Here is a 7,255-nt window from a genome sequence, read left to right as displayed (position 1 = left end):
CTCCAGTCAAATTTTCATATTGAGAATTTCAATACATTTTTTAAGTCGTAGGGGCGCCTCCAGTCAAATTTTCATATTGAGAATTTCAATACATTTTTTAAGTAGTAGGGGCGCCTCCAGTCAAATTTTCATATTGAGAATTTCAATACATTTTTTAAGTCGTAGGGGCGCCTCCAGTCAAATTTTCATATTGAGAATTTCAATACATTTTTTAAGTCGTAGGGGCGCCTCCATTCAAATTTTCATATTGAGAATTTCAATACATTTTTTAAGTCGTAGGGGCGCCTCCAGTCAAATTTTCATATTGAGAATTTCAATACATTTTTTAAGTCGTAGGGGCGCCTCCAGTCAAATTTTCATATTGAGAATTTCAATACATTTTTTTAAGTCGTAGGGGCGCCTCCAGTCAAATTTTCATATTGAGAATTTCAATACATTTTTTTTAAGTCGTAGGGGCGCCTTCAGTCAAATTTTCATATTGAGAATTTTAATACAATTTTTTAAATCCTAGGGGCGCCTTCAGACAAACTTAATTTAAAAAATATCGCTCCTCGACTTGGCGACTTTGCGACAGACTGCGACAGCACTACCTTGGAACACTGAAATGTTTGGTTGACTTTCCAGAAAGAGTGCATATGACTTGAAAAAAAGAAAAGGGCGCTTCAAAATTGAGCCAAGAAATTGATGAAACTTGGTGCAAGCCCTTTTATGGTCAAAAATATCGTTTAACTTGAATATTTTTCCTTAAAAAATAAATAAATTTGAGCAAACAGCTAAGTAGATGTCATCTACTCAAATCTACCCATAAGCACACCCCTGTTCAATTTTTTTCAGCCATAAGGGTGCCTCCAGTCAAATTTTCATATTCAGAATATCAATACAATTTTTTAAGTCGTAGGGGCGCCTCCAGTCAAATTTTCATATTGAGAATTTCAATACATTTTTTAATTCGTAGGGGCGCCTCCAGTCAAATTTTCATATTGAGAATTTCAATACATTTTTTAAGTCGTAGGGGCGCCTCCAGTCAAATTTTCATATTGAGAATTTCAATACATTTTTTAAGTCGTAGGGGCGCCTCCAGTCAAATTTTCATATTGAGAATTTCAATACATTTTTTTTAAGTCGTAGGGGCGCCTTCAGTCAAATTTTCATATTGAGAATTTTAATACAATTTTTTAAATCCTAGGGGCGCCTTCAGACAAACTTAATTTAAAAAATATCGCTCCTCGACTTGGCGACTTTGCGACAGACTGCGACAGCACTACCTTGGAACACTGAAATGTTTGGTTGACTTTCCAGAAAGAGTGCATATGACTTGAAAAAAAGAAAAGGGCGCTTCAAAATTGAGCCAAGAAATTGATGAAACTTGGTGCAAGCCCTTTTATGGTCAAAAATATCGTTTAACTTGAATATTTTTCCTTAAAAAATAAATAAATTTGAGCAAACAGCTAAGTAGATGTCATCTACTCAAATCTACCCATAAGCACACCCCTGTTCAATTTTTTTCAGCCATAAGGGTGCCTCCAGTCAAATTTTCATATTCAGAATATCAATACAATTTTTTAAGTCGTAGGGGCGCCTCCAGTCAAATTTTCATATTGAGAATTTCAATACATTTTTTAAGTCGTAGGGGCGCCTCCAGTCAAATTTTCATATTGAGAATTTCAATACATTTTTTAAGTCGTAGGGGCGCCTCCAGTCAAATTTTCATATTGAGAATTTCAATACATTTTTTAAGTCGTAGGGGCGCCTCCAGTCAAATTTTCATATTGAGAATTTCAATACATTTTTTAAGTCGTAGGGGCGCCTCCAGTCAAATTTTCATATTGAGAATTTCAATACATTTTTTTAAGTCGTAGGGGCGCCTCCAGTCAATTTTTCATATTGAGAATTTCAATACATTTTTTAAGTCGTAGGGGCGCCTCCAGTCAAATTTTCATATTGAGAATTTCAATACATTTTTTTTAAGTCGTAGGGGCGCCTTCAGTCAAATTTTCATATTGAGAATTTTAATACAATTTTTTAAATCCTAGGGGCGCCTTCAGACAAACTTAATTTAAAAAATATCGCTCCTCGACTTGGCGACTTTGCGACAGACTGCGACAGCACTACCTTGGAACACTGAAATGTTTGGTTGACTTTCCAGAAAGAGTGCATATGACTTGAAAAAAAGAAAAGGGCGCTTCAAAATTGAGCCAAGAAATTGATGAAACTTGGTGCAAGCCCTTTTATGGTCAAAAATATCGTTTAACTTGAATATTTTTCCTTAAAAAATAAATAAATTTGAGCAAACAGCTAAGTAGATGTCATCTACTCAAATCTACCCATAAGCACACCCCTGTTCAATTTTTTTCAGCCATAAGGGTGCCTCCAGTCAAATTTTCATATTCAGAATATCAATACAATTTTTTAAGTCGTAGGGGCGCCTCCAGTCAAATTTTCATATTGAGAATTTCAATACATTTTTTAAGTCGTAGGGGCGCCTCCAGTCAAATTTTCATATTGAGAATTTCAATACATTTTTTAAGTCGTAGGGGCGCCTCCAGTCAAATTTTCATATTGAGAAATTCAATACATTTTTTAAGTCGTAGGGGCGCCTCCAGTCAAATTTTCATATTGAGAATTTCAATACATTTTTTTTAAGTCGTAGGGGCGCCTTCAGTCAAATTTTCATATTGAGAATTTTAATACAATTTTTTAAATCCTAGGGGCGCCTTCAGACAAACTTAATTTAAAAAATATCGCTCCTCGACTTGGCGACTTTGCGACAGACTGCGACAGCACTACCTTGGAACACTGAAATGTTTGGTTGACTTTCCAGAAAGAGTGCATATGACTTGAAAAAAAGAAAAGGGCGCTTCAAAATTGAGCCAAGAAATTGATGAAACTTGGTGCAAGCCCTTTTATGATCAAAAATATCGTTTAACTTGAATATTTTTCCTTAAAAAATAAATAAATTTGAGCAAACAGCTAAGTAGATGTCATCTACTCAAATCTACCCATAAGCACACCCCTGTTCAATTTTTTTCAGCCATAAGGGTGCCTCCAGTCAAATTTTCATATTCAGAATATCAATACAATTTTTTAAGTCGTAGGGGCGCCTCCAGTCAAATTTTCATATTGAGAATTTCAATACATTTTTTAAGTCGTAGGGGCGCCTCCAGTCAAATTTTCATATTGAGAATTTCAATACATTTTTTAAGTCGTAGGGGCGCCTCCAGTCAAAATTTCATATTGAGAATTTCAATACATTTTTTAAGTCGTAGGGGCGCCTCCAGTCAAATTTTCATATTGAGAATTTCAATACATTTTTTAAGTCGTAGGGGCGCCTCCAGTCAAATTTTCATATTGAGAATTTCAATACATTTTTTAAGTCGTAGGGGCGCCTCCAGTCAAATTTTCATATTGAGAATTTCAATACATTTTTTAAGTCGTAGGGGCGCCTCCAGTCAAATTTTCATATTGAGAATTTCAATACATTTTTTTTAAGTCGTAGGGGCGCCTTCAGTCAAATTTTCATATTGAGAATTTTAATACAATTTTTTAAATCCTAGGGGCGCCTTCAGACAAACTTAATTTAAAAAATATCGCTCCTCGACTTGGCGACTTTGCGACAGACTGCGACAGCACTACCTTGGAACACTGAAATGTTTGGTTGACTTTCCAGAAAGAGTGCATATGACTTGAAAAAAAGAAAAGGGCGCTTCAAAATTGAGCCAAGAAATTGATGAAACTTGGTGCAAGCCCTTTTATGGTCAAAAATATCGTTTAACTTGAATATTTTTCCTTAAAAAATAAATAAATTTGAGCAAACAGCTAAGTAGATGTCATCTACTCAAATCTACCCATAAGCACACCCCTGTTCAATTTTTTTCAGCCATAAGGGTGCCTCCAGTCAAATTTTCATATTCAGAATATCAATACAATTTTTTAAGTCGTAGGGGCGCCTCCAGTCAAATTTTCATATTGAGAATTTCAATACATTTTTTAAGTCGTAGGGGCGCCTCCAGTCAAATTTTCATATTGAGAATTTCAATACATTTTTTAAGTCGTAGGGGCGCCTCCAGTCAAATTTTCATATTGAGAATTTCAATACATTTTTTAAGTCGTAGGGGCGCCTCCAGTCAAATTTTCATATTGAGAATTTCAATACATTTTTTACGTCGTGACACACCGTATGTAAGTGGAGGCGGCGCTCCAGAGACGCCGACGAGAGAGAGCACACCTCCACATCTGGAGGATTTTAAAAGTACCATTTTTGTAAGGGCTTGTATGGCTCCCACACGCGCGGCCGCAGCCGTATACTATCTCTCTCATCAGCACCCCCGACTCTCACGACCACTCTAACCCGATTTTTCATATGTTAGAAGTTTCAATAATATCTCTCACTCTATCTCTCTACTCATAGGGCGGGCATCCATCATCGATTTTCATATGAGAATTTTCACGGATACCCACGACTCATGACCAACGTTCTCAAATCCCCGCAGACTGGAAAGCTTAAGAGAATACACACAAACACCACTATACACGTATCTTCATATGGAATTATCAATACGCATTTTTTCAACTCCCTCATCAACAAGATCCGATATATCTCTCATATCTCTCATAATAAAGATAATTAATGTTTAAATTATTAGAGATGAATAGACGCGTATATTGGTAACTGGCTGAAACTACAAATATAATGCATCACACAAATCTCACAGTAGCACTCTATCCTCTATATCTCTATTGTTGACTTAAAAATGCATAAAATACACACACACAAATTTCACACACCACACAAGTGAATCATAAAAAGCATATCTCATGTATTTGAGTTAGTATGTCTCTCTCCTACTCTAGAGTAGAGAGGAAGGATTTGGTGCGTATTTTCTCTTACATAAAAGAAATAAAACACCTACAAAAAACAAAGTTTGGTGTTTAGGATGTAGAGTAAAATCAGGGACGAATATTACGTGATTTTGTGAGGGGGTTAGGGTTGTGGGGAAGTTGATTTGTTTGTTTGGGTGTAATTATGAGTTGTGAGTGATGAGTAGTTGATTAAATTGATTGATATAAATGAAAAAATGATTGGGGGGGAGATTAATGTTGTGAATAATAATTTTGTTATGTTGAATATTGTGATTGTAAATTGGGGTTTGGAGTAAAGAATGCATTTGGGGATGTGTTTGTTATATTATGGGGTTTAGTGAGAAGAAGATTTGTGATGTGTGTATTGGTATTTTAATGGTAATCTAGGGAAATAATTATTTGTTTAATGTGGTAAATGTATATTATACAGTTTAAGGTCGTAGGCCCTCGAGTATAAGTTTCAGTGTGAGAATTTATAATACAGTTTTTAAGTCGTAGGGGCGCCTCCAGTCAAATTTTCATATTGAGAATTTCAATACATTTTTTAAGTCGTAGGGGCGCCTCCAGTCAAATTTTCATATTGAGAATTTCAATACATTTTTTAAGTCGTAGGGGCGCCTCCAGTCAAATTTTCATATTGAGAATTTCAATACATTTTTTTAAGTCGTAGGGGCGCCTCCAGTCAAATTTTCATATTGAGAATTTCAATACATTTTTTTTAAGTCGTAGGGGCGCCTTCAGTCAAATTTTCATATTGAGAATTTTAATACAATTTTTTAAATCCTAGGGGCGCCTTCAGACAAACTTAATTTAAAAAATATCGCTCCTCGACTTGGCGACTTTGCGACAGACTGCGACAGCACTACCTTGGAACACTGAAATGTTTGGTTGACTTTCCAGAAAGAGTGCATATGACTTGAAAAAAAGAAAAGGGCGCTTCAAAATTGAGCCAAGAAATTGATGAAACTTGGTGCAAGCCCTTTTATGATCAAAAATATCGTTTAACTTGAATATTTTTCCTTAAAAAATAAATAAATTTGAGCAAACAGCTAAGTAGATGTCATCTACTCAAATCTACCCATAAGCACACCCCTGTTCAATTTTTTTCAGCCATAAGGGTGCCTCCAGTCAAATTTTCATATTCAGAATATCAATACAATTTTTTAAGTCGTAGGGGCGCCTCCAGTCAAATTTTCATATTGAGAATTTCAATACATTTTTTAAGTCGTAGGGGCGCCTCCAGTCAAATTTTCATATTGAGAATTTCAATACATTTTTTAAGTCGTAGGGGCGCCTCCAGTCAAATTTTCATATTGAGAATTTCAATACATTTTTTAAGTCGTAGGGGCGCCTCCAGTCAAATTTTCATATTGAGAATTTCAATACATTTTTTAAGTCGTAGGGGCGCCTCCAGTCAAATTTTCATATTGAGAATTTCAATACATTTTTTAAGTCGTAGGGGCGCCTCCAGTCAAATTTTCATATTGAGAATTTCAATACATTTTTTTAAGTCGTAGGGGCGCCTCCAGTCAAATTTTCATATTGAGAATTTCAATACATTTTTTTTAAGTCGTAGGGGCGCCTTCAGTCAAATTTTCATATTGAGAATTTTAATACAATTTTTTAAATCCTAGGGGCGCCTTCAGACAAACTTAATTTAAAAAATATCGCTCCTCGACTTGGCGACTTTGCGACAGACTGCGACAGCACTACCTTGGAACACTGAAATGTTTGGTTGACTTTCCAGAAAGAGTGCATATGACTTGAAAAAAAGAAAAGGGCGCTTCAAAATTGAGCCAAGAAATTGATGAAACTTGGTGCAAGCCCTTTTATGATCAAAAATATCGTTTAACTTGAATATTTTTCCTTAAAAAATAAATAAATTTGAGCAAACAGCTAAGTAGATGTCATCTACTCAAATCTACCCATAAGCACACCCCTGTTCAATTTTTTTCAGCCATAAGGGTGCCTCCAGTCAAATTTTCATATTCAGAATATCAATACAATTTTTTAAGTCGTAGGGGCGCCTCCAGTCAAATTTTCATATTGAGAATTTCAATACATTTTTTAAGTCGTAGGGGCGCCTCCAGTCAAATTTTCATATTGAGAATTTCAATACATTTTTTAAGTCGTAGGGGCGCCTCCAGTCAAATTTTCATATTGAGAATTTCAATACATTTTTTAAGTCGTAGGGGCGCCTCCAGTCAAATTTTCATATTGAGAATTTCAATACATTTTTTAAGTCGTAGGGGCGCCTCCAGTCAAATTTTCATATTGAGAATTTCAATACATTTTTTAAGTCGTAGGGGCGCCTCCAGTCAAATTTTCATATTGAGAATTTCAATACATTTTTTTAAGTCGTAGGGGCGCCTCCAGTCAAATTTTCATATTGAGA

This window comes from Culex pipiens, chromosome 3 (genome assembly GCF_016801865.2).
Source record: "Culex pipiens pallens isolate TS chromosome 3, TS_CPP_V2, whole genome shotgun sequence".
Taxonomy (NCBI): Eukaryota; Metazoa; Arthropoda; class Insecta; order Diptera; family Culicidae; genus Culex; species Culex pipiens.
This window is presented reverse-complemented; position numbering follows the sequence as displayed.